The sequence below is a fragment of the Macaca nemestrina genome, chromosome 12 (assembly GCF_043159975.1).
Source record: "Macaca nemestrina isolate mMacNem1 chromosome 12, mMacNem.hap1, whole genome shotgun sequence".
NCBI lineage: Eukaryota > Metazoa > Chordata > Mammalia > Primates > Cercopithecidae > Macaca > Macaca nemestrina.
The window spans coordinates 95301449-95317897 of NC_092136.1; positions in this window are offsets into that span (position 1 = coordinate 95301449).

Below are 16449 nucleotides of genomic sequence, written 5' to 3' on the forward strand. Positions count from 1 at the left end.
CAGGTGTCTGCCACTATGTCCGGTTAATTTTTTTTTTGTATTTTTAGTAGAGACGGGGTTTCGCCGTGTTAGCCAGGATGGTCTTGATCTCCTGACCTTGTGATCTGCCCGCCTTGGCCTCCCAAAGTGCTGGTTAATTTTTTATCTTTCCAAAAAATTTATGCATATACAATTATACATTTTAGATATTGGTCAAATGATACAATACACATTGCTTTGTATTATTTGCAGTTAATAATATGTTGTGGAGGTTTTCCCATAGTCTCATATATAGCCCTACCTCTTTCTTTAATTTTTAATAGCTTTATTGGTGTATAATTGACATGTGATAAACTGAACATATTTAAAGTATAAAATTTGGTAAGTTGTTTTTTAAAAGTTTTTATTGCAATAGATTTTTGGAGGAACAGGTGGTGTTTGGTTACCTGGATTAGTTCTATAGTGGTTATTTCTGAGATTTTGGTGCCCTCCTCTCCTGAGCAGAGTACACTGTACCCAATGTATACTCTTTTATCCCTCACTTCTTCCCACCCTTTCTCCAAAGTTTGTTGTATCATTCTTATGTCTTTGTATCCTCATAGCTTAGCTCCCACTTATGAGTGAGAACGTACAATGTTTGGTTTTCCATTCCTGAGTAACTTCACTTAGAATAATGGTCTGCGATTCCATCTAGGTTGCTGTGAATGCCATTGTTTTGTTCCTTTTTATGACTGCCATTATTTTCCTTTTTATGACTGAGTAGTATTCCATGGCATGTGTATACATATATATATATACTCTCTCTCTCTATATAAAGTAGTATTCCATGGTGTGTGTGTGTGTGTGTGTATATATATATAAAGTAGTATATTAGTGTATAGATATATAAAGTAGTATATATATTAAAATGTGGTAAATTTGGTATATATACATATATATACACACACACGTGTGTGTGTGTATGTGTGTGTGATATTTTCTTTATCCACTCATTGATTGATTTGCGTTTGGGCTGGTTCCATATTTTTCTAATTTCAAACTGTGATGCTATAAACATGCATGTGCAAGTATTTTCTTTCATATAATGACTTCCTTTCCTCTGGGTAGATACCCAGTACAGGGATTGCTGGATCAAATGGTAGATCTACTTTTAGTTCTTTAAGGAATCTCCACACTGTTTTCCATAGTGGTTATAGTAATTTACATTCTCATCAGCAGTGTAGAGGTGCTCCCTTTTCACAGCATCCCACCAACATCTATTTTTTTTTATTTTGTGATTATGGCCATTCTTACAGGAATAAGGTGGTATGGCATTGTGGTTTTGATTTGCATTTCCCTGATCATTAGTGATGCTGACCATTTTTTCATATGTTTGTTGGCCATTTGTATATCTTCTTTTGAGAATTGTCTATTCATGTCCTTAGCCCACTTTTCGATGGGATTATTTGTTTTTGTCTTGCTGATTTGAGTTCCTCGTAGATTCTGGATATTAGTCGTTTGTCAGATGTATAGACTACGAAGATTTTCTCCCACTCTGTGGGTTGTCTGTTTACTCTGCTGATTGTTTCCTTTGCTGTGCAGAAGCTTTTTAGTTTAATTAAGTCCCATCTACTTACTTTTGTTTTGTTGAATTTGCTTTTGGGTTCTTTGTCACGAAGTCTTTGCCTAAACCAATGTCTAGAAAGATTTTTCCAATGTTATCTTCTAGAGTTTTTATGGTTTCAGATTTTAGATTTAAGTCTTTGATCCATTTTGAGTTTATTTTTGTATAAGGTAAGAGGTGAGGATCCAGTTTTATTCTTCTACATGTGACTTGCCAGTTATCCAAGCACCATTTGTTGAACAGGATGTTTTCCCCACTTTATGTTTTTGTTTGCTTTTTTGAAGACCAGTTGGCTATAAGTATTTGGCTTTATTTCTGGGTTCTCCATTCAGCTCCATTGGTCTATTTGCCTATTTATACACCATGCTGTTTTGGTTGCTATGGCCTTATAGTGTAGTTTGAAGTCAGGTAGTGTGATGTCTCCAGATTTGTTCTTTTTACTTAGTCTTGCTTTGGCTATGTGGCTCTTTTTTGGTACCATATGCATTTTAGGATTTTTTTTTTTTTAGTTCTTTGAAGAATGAAGGTGGTATTTTCATGGGAATTGCATTGAATTTGTAGATTGCTTTTGGCAGCATGGTCATTTTCACAATATTGATTCTACCCATCCATAAGCACAGGATGTGTTTCCATTTGCTTGTGTCATCTATGACTTCTTTCAGCAGTGTTTGGTAGTTTTCCTTGTAGACGTCTTTCACGTCCTTGATTAGGTATATTCCTAAGTCTCCCTCTTTCTTTCTTTCTTTCTTTCTTTCTTTCTTTCTTTCTTTCTTTCTTTCTTTCTTTCTTTCTTTCTTTCTTTCTTTCTTTCTTTCTTTCTTTCTTTCTTTCTTTCTTTCTTTCTTTCTTTCTTTCTTTCTTTCTTTCTTTCTTTCTTTCTGCAGCTATTGTGAAAGTGGTTGGGTTCTTGTTTAATTCTCAGCTTGATCACTGTTGGTGTATAGGAGAGCTACTGATTTGTGTACATTACTTCTGTATCTTGAAACTTTGCTGAATTCATTTATCAGTTCTAGGAGCTTTTTGGATGAGTATTTAGGGTTTTCTAGGTGTATGATTATATCATCATCAAACAGAAACAGTGAGTTTCTCTTTACAAATTTGGATGCCCTTTATTTCTTCCTCTTGTCTGATTGCTCTGGATAGGACTTCCAGTACTGTGTTGAATAGAAGTGGTGAAAGTGGGCATCCTTGTCTTGTTCCGGTTCTCAGGGGAATGCTTTCATCTTTTCCCCACTCAGTATAAAGCTGGCTGTGGGTTTGTCATAGATGATTTCATTACATTAAGGTATGTCCCTTCTATGTCAACTTTGCTGAGGGTTTTAATCATAGAGGGATGCTAGATTTTGTCAAATGCTTTTTCTGCATCTATTGAGATAATCTGCAATTTTTATTTTTAATTTTGTTTATGCGGTGTATCGCATGTATTGACTGGCATATGTTAAACCATTCCTGTATCACTGGTATGAAACCCACTTGATCGTGGTGGATTACGTTTTTGATATGTTGTTGGATTTGGTTAGCTAGTACTCTGTTGAGGACTTTTGCACCAGGGATATTGGTCTGTAGTTTTTGTTGTTGTTTTTGCTATGTCCTTTACCAGTTTCGGCATTAGGGTGATACTGGCTTCATTGAATGATTTAGGTAGGATTCTCTCTCTCTCTATCTTGTGGAATAGTGTCAACAGGATTGATATCAATTCTTCTTTGAATGTCTGATAGAATTCAGCTGTGAATCCATCTGGTCCTGGACTTTTTTTGTTGGAAATTTTTTAAATTACCATTTCAATCTTGATGCTTGTTATGGGTCTGTTCAGAGTTTCTATTTCTTCCTGGTTTAATCTAGGAGGGCTGTATATTTCCAGGAATTTATCCATCTCTTCTAGGTTTTCTAGCTTATGCATGTAGGGTGTTCATAGTACCCTTGAATGGTCTTTTGTATTTCTGTAGTATTGGTTGTAATATCTCCTGTTTCATTTCTAATTCAGCTTATTTGGATCTTCTTTCTTCTTCTCTTGATTAATCTCAGAATGACCTATTAATTTTATTTATCTTTTCAAAGAACCAGCTTTTTATTTCATTTATCTTTTGTATTGTTTATGTGAGTCCTTATGTAGTAGGTGAGTCTCTTGAAGATAGCAGATACTTAGTTGGTGAATTCTTATCCATTCTGCCATCCTGTATCTTTTAAGTGGAGAATTTAGGCCATTTATATTTAATATTAGTATTGCAATGTGAGTTACTATTCTATTCATCATGCTATTTGTTGCCTGAATGCCTTCTTATTTTTTTTCATTGTGTTATTGTTTTATAGGTCCTATGAGATTTATGCTTTAAGGAGGTTCTATTTTGGTGTATTTTGAGGATTTGTTTCAAGATTTACAGCAGCTTTTAGCAATTCTTATAGTGCTGGCTTGGTAGTGGTGAATTCTCTTGGCATTAATTTGTCTGAAAAAGACTGTATCTTTCCTTCATTTATGAAGCTTAGTTTCACTGGATACAAAATTCTTGGCTGAAAATTATTTTGTTTAAGGAGGTTAAAGATAGGACCCCAATCCCTTCTAGCTTGTAGGGTTTCTGCTGAGAAATCTGCTGTTAATCTGATAGGTTTTCCTTTACAGGTTACCTGATGCCTTTGCCTCATGGTTCTTAAGATTCTTTCCTTCATTTTGACTTTAGATAACCTGATGACTATGTGCTTAGGCAATGATCTTTTTGTGATAAATTTCCCAGGTCTTTCAGTTTCTTGTGTTTGGATATCTAGATCTCTAGCAAGGCCAGTGAAGTTTTCCTCAATTATTCCCTCAAATATATATTCCTAACTTTTATATTTGTCTTCTCCTTCTGGAATACCAATTATTCTTAGGTTTGGTCATTTAACATAATCCCAAACTTCTTGGAAGCTTTGTTCATTTTTTAAAGATTCTTTTTTCTTAGTCTTTGTTGGATTGGGTTAATTCAAAAGCCTTGTCTTTGAGCTCTGAAGTTCTTTCTTCTATTTGTTCAATTCTATTGCTGAGACTTTCCAGTGTATTTTGCATTTCTCAAAATGTGTCCTTCATTTCCAGAAGTTGTGATTGTTTTTTATTCATGCTATCCATTTCTATGGAGATTTTTCCATTCATATCATGTAACATTTTAAAAAATTTATTTGAGTTGGTATTCACCTTTCTTTGATGCCTCCTATAGTAGCATAATAATCAACCTTCTGAATTCTTTTTCTGGCAATTCAGAGATTTCTTCCTGGTTTGGATCCATTGCTGGTGTGATTTTTAGTGGTGTTAAAGAATTTTGTTTTGTCATATTACCAGAATTGTTTTTTCTGGTTCTATCTCATTTGGGTAGACTATGTCAGAGGGATGATCTGAGGTTCAAGAGCTGCTGTTCAGATTCTTTCATCCTATGGGGTGCTCCCTAGATGTGGGTGCTCAGGGATGTGGCTTCCTGAGAGCCAAACTGCAGTGACTGCTATTTCTCTTCTGGATCTAGTTGCCCAGTGGAGCTACCAGGCTCTGGGCTGGCAGTGGGGAGTGTCTGCAAAGAGTCCTGTGATGTGATCCATCTTCAGATCTCTTAGCTTTGGATACCAGCACCTGCTCCAGTAAAGGTAGCAGGGGGGCACTCCTCACTCTGTGAGGGTCCTTGGTTGTATTTTTGATTATTGTATTGATAGTTTTGTGTTGGTTGGCTTCCAGCCAGGAGGTGTCACTTTTAAGTAAGCATCAGCTGCAGTAGTATAGGGAGGATATAAGCTTGCCCTAGGATGGCCTGGATAAGTTTCTTAGTTGGTGGGTAGGGCCATAGAGCTTTGAAAAGATTATGTCCTTTGTTTTCACCTACCAGGGCGAGTAGAGAAAGACCATCAGGTGGGGGCAAGGCTAGGCATGTTTGAGCTTCGACTCTCCTTGGGCAGAAATTGCTGCAGCTGCTGTAGGAGATGGGGGTGTGCTTCTCAGGCCAATGAGTTCCCAGGGGGATTAAGGTTGCCTGAAGCAGACTGAGGACTTGCCCCAGGCACCAGGCATCCCCACTAGGAAAGCAAGCAGGGCTTTCAGGTTTCGCACCTCTCCACCTGCCACAATCTTGGTGCTGTGTCTGCACTCCTGGTTCACTTCTCCCCCAGATTCTGTCCAGGAAACTTGGTGTTCAGTCAAAAATGTTACAAAATTCAGCTGGAGGTTTCCTTCTCTCTGTGGTCTTTCCCCAATTTCACTGGCAGCCTTCCCCAAGGACCCCTGTGAGACAAAGTCAGAAATGGCTTCCCTGGGGACTGAGACTGTCCACAGAGCTCTTCCCATTGCTTCCTCTCTAAGACTATCTTAATATAAGTTCATCTTAGAGAGGAAGCAATTTCACGCAGCTCTCTAAGTTCATCTGAGCTCCAGGTAAGGTCTAATCCTTCTCCTGTGATCTGGACCTTCAGGTTCCCCAGTGAGGATATGTGTTCAGGGGCGGACAAGTATATCAATAAGTCATTTCTTTCTATTGCTGACAGTATGCCATTTTATGAATATGTCAGTTTGTCAATCCATTCACCCATTGATAGACATTAGGATTGTTTCAAATTTTTTGCAATGACAAATAAAGCTCCTATAAGCATTTGTGTACAAACTTTTGTATGGACACATCTTTTTTTTCTCTTGGGTAAATCCCTAGAAGTAGAATAACAAGACTGTATGGTAAATATGTGTTTAACTTTTTAAGGAACTTCCAAACTGCTTTCTAAAGTAGCATACCAGTTTACATTTTCATTAGTAGCATGTGAAACTTCCAGTTGCTTTATACCTTGTTTATGTCTCTAAAAGTCAGATTTGGTTCTTTTTTACATCTTTAATGTCTTTCATATTTTGAACATATAGAAAGAAATTATAATAACTGTTTTAAAGGTCTTGTCACTAATTCTCACATTTTCGGTTCTGCTGCAATTGGCTGATTTTTCTGCTTATCGTAGGTTATATTTCCCTGCATCTTTGTGTGCCTGGTAATCTTTGATTAAATTCCAGACATTGTACATTTTACCTTGATGGGTGCTGCATATTTTATATTTTCGTAAATACTTTTGAGTTTTATTCTGGGACATAGTTGAGTTTCTTAGAGACTGTTTGATCCATTTGGGCTTGCTGGTAAAGAATGTTAGGTGGGATGAGAGCTATGTTTAGTCTAGGGCTAAATACTCCCCACTACTGCAAGCTCTTTCCAAAAAATCTACCTAAAATGAATTGTGAGATTTCTCAGTCTAGGTAGTGGCATTATTTCAAGCCCTGTGTGAATGCTGTTACTATTTCCTCTAATCCTTTTGAATAGCTCTTTTCCCATCCTTGGGTAGTATCTTTGCTCACATGTATTGATCAATACTCTGCTCATTACTTGAGGGGAAACTGCTGCTGATTTTCAGAGTTTTCTTTCTGCAAACCTCTTATGTCTCCTACACCCTGTGCTGTGAACTATGGCCACCTTGGTTCCTCACAATACTCTCAGCTCCATCTGTTCAATTCAAGTATCAAATACTATAGATGCACTATAATTTGTTTAATAATTTCCCTATTGTTAGATATTTGGATTGCTTCTGTTGTTGTTGTCTTATTAATTACAGCTAAGACTATCTTAATATATGTATATTAACAGACTCTTGCAAATACAACCATACCATAGGGCAATGATTAGCAAGAAAGTTACTAGCTAAATGGTATGTACCTGCTTAATTATGATAGATAATACTAAATTATCTTCTAGAAGCTTGCATCAACTTACACTTCATGAAAAGCATATGAAAATGACTTTTGGTCCATATTCCTGCCAGCAATGGATATATCAAACTTGAGATTTTTGCCAATCTGATAGGTTAAAAAATTGGTATCTCATTGTTGTTTTAATTTGCATTTCTTTAGTTATGAGTGAAGCCTAGCAGCTCTTTACATGTTTGTTGGCTGATTTCCCCATTTCCACCTAGATAATGTGCTGAACAGATGACTCCAAGGCACAGACCTCCCTTATAACAACTTGCAGTCTCTTCTCTAACTGATAGCTCATCTCTCTCAGCCACACACATACAGTCTTCCTGGATTTCCTAATTTCTTGAGATCTTTAGAACTGAGTCCTATGCCTTCACTCTAGAAACCAGTGACATTGTCCTTCTAAATGAATGTGTTGATCACTATCACAGTACAAACTATTGCAATTACCAATTTCAGGTGGGTACAAGGAAGCAAAGTTTCTCTATGTTTGCCTCAAGTGATAGGCCTTTTGAATATCTAAAAATCAGCAATGTAGCAGATCTCCAGCCTTCTGAGTCAGTGGAGCTTATAATAGTGATGACCACAATTACTGTTATCATCACTAAAAATCCAATACAAGCCTAAGCCTCGTCATGTCAAATCATTTAGAATTTTGGTGGTTTCCTGACCCAGTGGTTAAAGAGATTGACAGGGAAGAACTCTGAACGTCATCAGTCCTGAATCCATGACAGTATGACTTTAGCCTGTATGAAAGTTCTAGAATCAGCATCTGCTTAGCCTCAAAGCTATAGCTACACTCACTAAGATGGAAGAAGGTGATGGGATCCTGGAACAAGGGAAGCAAGATTGGATTCAATGGCTCTTAAGACCCTTTCTGATTTTAACATTAGATAAACCTGCTCTGTCATGAGCTACTCATAGCCATACTCTTTCTCCCATCACCTTCCAGATCTGCAACAAATCCCTGGGATTCAAGAACTGCCCACTTCTACTGAAATATTTCAAGACTATCCTTTCTCCTCAGGGTATATCCCAGCTACACCTTGTTTCCTCTAGAAAAGCCTTCAGATTGGCTCCTTATTCCAATTCTATCTAAGATATAGCTTTCCAGGGGCCTCTGACTAATCACATTATGTCCATCTTCAATTTTGTGTCACACCTGGAAGCCCTCTTTTCACAGGGAAGAAAGCAAAAATTCGTTTCATGGGAGACAGCCACAAAGTTGAACATATGTCCAGCATTTTTTCCTTGGGTCCTCATGGCATTACTTAAATATTACCATAAGTGCATTGACTCAAAAATAATAACAACAGCTGCTACATGCCAGGCATGTTTTAGTCACTTTATGTGCATTATCTTTTTACTTTTACCTGATCCTTGTAAAATAGACATTAATAACTAATTTTTAATTCAGGGCAAGTCAGAATAATTTAAACTGAGTCAAAGCCACACAGTTATAAAATGGCAGGGCCAGGTATTTTGGACTCAGAAAACTGTGCTCTATCTGTTATGCTGCAGTATCTGCTCTGTGCATAGCACTATGAGTTTTTGAAAAACACATTATTTCCTTGACTTTGTGAAGGTTTAATTTTGCTTGCGGGGGATGAAGTTGACTTTGATGGAAAATTAAACAACAGTGCAAGATTACATTGCTGAAGAGATTAGGCATAGAATGATTGTGGCAGCTGCTCAGTTTATAGAAGAGAGCAGAATGCCTAAAGGAAGCTTTGTGGGAGACCTCAGACTTCAGCTGCTCTTAAAAGATGTATTTTGGGGAATTTTTTAGATATTTAGAGAATTTGCTGGAATTTATTCAGAGAATTATAAGGTGGAAGAGAGGTAATTGAGAAGATTGCTTAGAAGAAATAGGGACTATGTTTACACACACAAACACTCACACATGCACACACTTACATACTCAGCCAAGTCACTGCACATAGCAAAGCGTCTCCTCACTGGTCACAGAGTGAGCCCAATTGGCAAGCGTGCACAGCCTTTGGGGGTTAATTCATTGTAGTTTACTCATCCTTTCAAAGATACTCATAAGCCAGGCCCTGAATGATGCCACTGGACACGCTCAATGAGAAACAAACTGGGCTCTGTGTATAATCTGTGATGGATCTGTAGAGTAGGACCGGAACTACTTATTCCAGTATTTGTAACGAGGATGTTTTTCTGGTTCATTTTCCCACCTACTTCTCAGCCAGGGTAGTTTTTACACTATGTCAAGGCTGGGAGTGCAGGCTTTTCCAAACACTGCAACCAGACTACACCTCCTCAAAGAATTGTGAGATCCCAGACACAGATCACTAATCATAGAATATTATCCCTGGGAAGGCCATTATAAATCATTAAACTAGAAGACTTCAGCTCCTCTTTGGAACCCTTCAAGAGCCCCTGTGGTTGGAAGGTTAAATGAGTATGGCAAATCCAGGGCATTGTCAGCTCTTCATCCCTACTTTGGCAAAAGTAGTCCAGCTTTTATTTACTTAATTTATTTGTGCTGCTTCACACAACACATTTCTCCAAACTTAAAAACAAAGTTTGCAGAGAGCTAGTTTGGCCCTATTTTTCATGTAGTAGATGAAGACCAAGACCCAAAGAGGTGAAGAGACAGCCCAAGCTGGTTACTTAATATCTAAGCAGGATCTAGGCCTCCTATTTCCTTGTAATCGCGTTTGAAGGTGGATCACATTACACTATCTTTGGGATTACATTTTTGGCACTGACAATGTTACCAGGAGATCATGGACACAAAATTTAGATTCAAAGGGAAATTTTGCTTTATTGCCTTCTTCCTCTCCTCTTTTCCTCTTTTTATTCTTTCTCCTTCTCTTCTTCCTTCTCCTTCTTTTGACTTTTATTACAGAGTAGCATGGGCATCAGTTCATCCTAAAATTACTTTTCTCCTTCCTTCACTCCACTGCTCGTCCTCTTGTCATTGTTGTCATCCAATATACAGAGTGTCATTAAGAGGGCATTGGGGGCAATAATTAATAGCCTACCAACCAAAAACAGTCCAGGACCAGATGGATTCACAGCCAAATTCTACCAGAGGTACAAAGAGGAGCTGGTACCATTCCTTCTGAAACTATTCCAACCAATAGAAAAAGAGGGAATCCTCCCTAACTCATTTTATGAAGCCAGCATCATCCTGATACGAAAGCCTGGCAGAGACACAGTAAAAAAAGAGAATTTTAGACCAATATCCCTGATGAACATCAATGCAAAAATCCTCAATAAAATACTGGCAAACCGAATCCAGCAGCACATCAAAAAGCTCATCCACCAAGATCCAGTCAGCTTCATCCCTGGGATGCAAGGCTGGTTCAACATATGCAAATCAATAAATGTAATCCATCACATAAACAGAAACAACGACAAAAACCACATGATAATCTCAATAAATGCAGAAAAGGCCTTTGACAAAATTCAACACACCTGCATGCTAAAAACTCTCAATAAACTAGGTATTGATAGAACGAATCTCAAAATAATAAGAGCTATTTATGACAAACCCACAACCAGTATCATACTGGATGGGCAAAAACTGGAAGCATTCCCTTTGAAAACTGGCACAAGACAAGGATGCCCTCTCTCACCACTCCTATTCAACATAGTGTTGGAAGTTCTGGTCAGGGCAATTAGGCAAGAGAAAGAAATAAAGGGTATTCAATTAGGAAAAGAGAAGTCAAATTGTCCCTGTTTGCAGATGTCATGATTGTACATTTAGAAAACCCCATTGTCTCAGCCCAAAATCTCCTTAAGCTGATAAGAAACTTCAGCAAAGTCTCAGGATACAAAATCGATGTGCAAAAATCACAATAAAAAAATCCTATAAACCAATAACAGACACACAGATAGCCAAATCATGAGTGAACTCCCATTCTAATTGCTACAAAGAGAATAAAATACCTGGGAATCCAACTTACAAGGAATGTGAAGGACCTCTTCAAAGAGAACTGCAAACCACTGCTCAACAAAATAAGAGGACACAAACAAATGGAAGAACATTCCATGCTCATAGATAGGAAGAATCAATATTGTAAAAATGGCCATACTGCTCAAGGTAATTTATACATTCAATGCCATCCCCATGAAGCTGTCAATGACTTTCTTCACAGAATCAGAAAAAACTACTTTAAAGTTCATATGGAACGAAAAAAAAGCCTGCATAGCCAAGACAGTCCTAAGCCAAAAGAACAAAGCTGGAGGCATCACACTACCTGACCTCAAACTATACTACAAGGCTACTTAACCAAAACAGCATGGTACTGATACCAAAACAGATATATAGGCCAATGGAACACAACAGAGACCTCAGAAATAACACCTCACAACTACAACCATCTGATCTTTGACAAACCTGACAAAAACAAGAAATGGGGAAAGGATTCCCTATTTGATAAATGGTGTTGGGAAAACTGGCTAGCCATATGTAGAAAGCTGAAACTGGATCCCTTCCTTACACCTTATTAAAAAATTAATTCAAGATGGATTAGAGACTTAAATGTTAGACTGAAAACCATAAAAGCCCTAGAAGAAAACCTCGGCAATATCATTCAGGACATAGGCATGGGCAAAGGCTTCATGACTAAAACACCAAAAGCAATGGCAACAAAAGCCAAAATAGACAAATGGGATCTAATTAAACTAAAGAGCTTCTGCACAGCAAAAGAAACTACCATCAGAGTGAACAGGCAACCTACAGAATGGGAGAAATTTTTTTGCAACTTTTCAAAAGAAGACATTTATGCAGCCAACAGACACATGAAAAAATGCCCAACATCACTGTCCATCAGAGAAATGCAAATCAGAACCACAATGAGATATCATCTCATGCCAGTTAGAATGGTGATCATTAAAAAGTCAGGAAACAACAGATGCTGGAGAGGATGTGGAGAAATAAGAAAGCTTTTACACTGTTGGTGGGACTGTAAATTAGTTCAACCATTGTGGAAGACAGTGTGGTGATTCCTCAAGGATCTAGAACTAGAAATACCATTTGACCCAGCAGTTCCATTACTGGGTATACACCCAAAGGATTATAAATCATGCTACTATAAAGACACATGCACACTTAAGTTTATTGCGGCACTATTCACAATAGCAAAGACTTGGAACCAACCCAAATGTCCTTCAATGATAGACTGGATTAAGAAAATGTGGCACATATACACCATGGAATACTATGCAGCCATAAAAAAGGATGAGTTCATGTCCTTTGTAGGGACACGGATGAAGCTGGAAACCATAATTCTCAGCAAACTATCACAAGGACGGAAAACTAAACACTGCATATTCTCACTCATAGGTGGGAATTGAACAATGAGAACACTTGGACACAGGAAGGCGAACATCACACAGCGGGGCCTGTCAGGGAGTGCGGGGCTGAGGGAGGCATAACATTAGGAGAAATACCTAATGTAAATGACGAGTTAATGGGTGCAGTAAACCAACATGCCACATGTATACCTGTGAAACAAACCCGCACGTTGTGCACATGTATCCTAGAACTTAAAGTATAATTAAAAAAAAAACAAACAAACAAACAAAAAAAAGAAGGCATTGGGAAATTAGAGATTGACTGTATTGGTTAATGGCAAAATGGTAAGCTTGACTCCTCCCAAAGATTTAGAACTTTCCAACATTCCAACCATTTGGGCAGCGCCTTTCCTTTCTTCTTCTACATCCTGCTTTTGCCAGGGCTTGCCTCACCTTCAGCCCGAGCCCCCTTGCCCTCAACTACTTGAATCAATAATTAAGCCCCTGCAGCCAGAAAGTCGAAATGCCTGAAAATTGTAGTCTGCAGTGCTACAGATGGAAGTTCAAAGCCTTCCTACCTGTTGAGACCTGAGCCCAGGTTCTCAATTGCTGATGAAGTCAGCAATGTTTATGGCAAATGCAGTAAGTGAAACAATAGCCTCCAGGTTGTAATACAGGCCTTGGCAGGCATGTGATAGAGAAGGTTTGTTATATGCTTAAGGATGTGTTGAAAACTCCATTAACTGAAAGCAGGGGGGTGTTGGCGGGCGGGGTGGGGAGGGAGTGGGGCGGAGGTGGCTAGGCAACACTTTGTATTCTTTTTTGAGTTTAAATACTGATGGTGCTCTAGTATGTGACTGCTGGATGTTCACTGCAAATAACTGATATCACTAAACATGGGGGGTTCTAATTGCATTCAGAGCCCTTCAACTAAATAAAAATTTCCAGAATATCTACTATATTTGTATCATAACACTTTTTTGAAAACACTATATTGTAAAAATCAGGAATTTAGTGTCCTAGTATTTTTGATTTGGTTAAGGAAACAAGATTAACACACCAGAAATAATTGGAACCTAATTTATGTAGTTTTGGAAGTTATTTGGTTTTATGATTGAAATTTTCTGCCTATTCACAAAGTGCTCTTATTTTCAATTCAATTTAACAAGGCTTTATTGTGTACCTAGTTTTTGCTAAGTACTGTACAGTGCAGTGTAACATCATGAGCCTAAGTTTCAAATCAGACCTAGTTTCAAATTCTGACCCTGTTATTTACTAGTTGCAAGATTTTTAAGAAACTTCTAGAATCACTGTTTCCTACATAATAACATTCATCTTTTAGGATTTTGTTAAAACTGTATCTTAATTTATGAAAGTCACCTAGTAAGTGCTTAGTAGACATTGGATGAATGATACCTTTGTTATTCTAGGCATTGTGAAGACTACAGAAATGAGCAAGAGATAATCCCTGCTTTTAAAGAGTTCATTATATAATTATACACAACAACACCAGAGCTGAGTAAAGGTGACCCAGGACATTTTGCAACTTAAATTTTATTTGAATTTGGTTCTCCATTTACTTTTGAGGCTAGCAAGTTTTGTACTTCTGTTATGTGAGGCAAAACTATACCAACAACCAAGGGGCAAACTCCAAATTTCAACACCTTTCTTTTTACTACTACTAGACCTAGCATATATGGGATGGCAGAAGAATGTGTGACTCAGGATAAATGGAAATAAAACTCAGCTGACCTTTCATCATTCTCTACATTTTAAACTAGGACATCTACTTTTCAGGACTCTTAGTGAAAATGACAGGAATTGACTCAAAGTAGCTTTAGCCAAGTATTGCATATAGCAGAGCATAACCTCTAATTGAAGAAAGAGCTTCCAGGTTAGTCCAACATGGGTCATATGGTTGTCATTGAGCCAATTCTTCTAGCTACAAGGATGTTGGTCTCTAATTGGCCAGGTCTGGGTCAAGTGCTTTTCCTTTTGCTGTTGCTGATTGGCCAAAACCAATGGTCATCTCAATGAGTCTATTCTGCCTGGTGAACTACATGTTCTCATGGAGAGCTGAAACTCCTGGAGGAGATATCAGCTTCCTGAGACCCTCTAAAACCTCACTGATTCTCCAAATTTCAGTGAGGTCACTAGCTTTAGGGAGATTTTGTTGTACCAAGACTACTACTTTGGAGGAAGCTATAAACTTGAGTAGCCCATCCCACTCCATTACACAATTATTTGGGAAAGACCTAATTTCATTGACTGCTTACTCTGGGAAGATGAGCTGTGTTCCCTTGAGCCAAAAGTCAAATGTACCAGTATTAACACTAGACAGAAGAGAAATGTCATAAACAACCGAATGCCTCCATGCTCCTGCACAAGCCAATGCATCACAGGCACAGTAACCTCCTGCAGTTTTCTTATCGCTATGAGCTAGATCTTGTCTGTTCTCATCACCAGCACCACACCAAATCATTCTCAATGGGCGTTTACTATTTTCATGATACCAGGGACAGTCACCTATATAGCATGATTTCAAAGGTTACAAGAAAGTTCCCTCTCCATTCCCTAAACTATCCAAGTTACCCAATAATATCATCTGAAAGTCATACCCTCAATGTCCTTTTTAGAGATTTTCTTGAGAATGAGTCCTATTAGAACACTAGGCTGAGTTTTAAAAAAAAAAGTGCCTCGTGTTCTCATTGACAGCAACTAACTGCAACCAAATGTTGGATGACTCTCTTCACTTTGGAGAATCTATTTTCTCAACTGTCAAACCAGAAGTGTGGAGAGGACATACAAGATCCCTTAAAAGTAACTTAATTAACTTCCTGGCACACAACAGGTATTTGATGAGGGTTGATTGGTCTTTGCTTCTCCTTTCCCTCTCCCACCTTCACATTTTGTGATTCAATGTCTGATTGACTTCTTGGCCTATTCACTCATTATCAGGAAAAATAAAGCAGAAAATGGGATCTGCGATGATGAAATTTTGATTTGGAAGAGGGAAGAAGTAAAAGCATAAATATATTTTGGGTTACTGTCAAATAATGACATCTTTTATTTTAAACACTTCACCTAAGCCTGGTAAACATGCTAGAGGCCAGCACGCAGCAATTGGAAGTCAACACTTTCGGGTGTATTCATGAGCCACTCTCACCCTGATCCCAGGATCCTCTTTTTATAACCTGTCCCTATAAATAGCCAGGGCTTTCAAAAGTAAATTTCTCTGGACATATGAGAGATAGAGGAGAGAGGGAGGGAAGGAGGAAAGAAAGAAGAAGAGGACGATGAGAGGAAGAAAGAAGAATTTAGAGCTCCTTGGAGAACCAAAAAAAAGGGCTAAGAAGAAAACAGGGAACAGAGGGAGCAAGAACTAGAGTGTGTGTGTGTGTGTGTGTGTGAGAGAGAGAGAGAGAGAGAGAGGGAGAGAGAGAGCCTAAGAGCAAGCAGTCAGTACTGAGAGAGAGTAGTGAATTATGGGAGACTACCATGGGCAAATTCCCGATAGTTCAGAAGCTAAAGAATAATTTAAGAAGGGAGATGACTAATGTTCAATTTAAAATTGTTTTTGTTGGCTCTTTAGTTGGGATATTAGAATCATAATTATGGTATTCACAAATGTTTCTGTGTTTAAGGAGTTTATTTTATTTTGCTTTTGTCTTCTAATTAAAGGAAGGGCATGAGGTTTGTTTCCGGATTATTCTAGTTTGAAACAAAGAGAGTACTTTGGAGGCAACATAAATCCCCCAAGAATTGGCAGAAATATGTTAAAAGCCTTTGAAGTTCTACAAGACATGAAGTAGTCATTCCAATACATTTTGTGTGGGTTTTAAGTGGTTAGGTGATCCCAACTGACATTTGG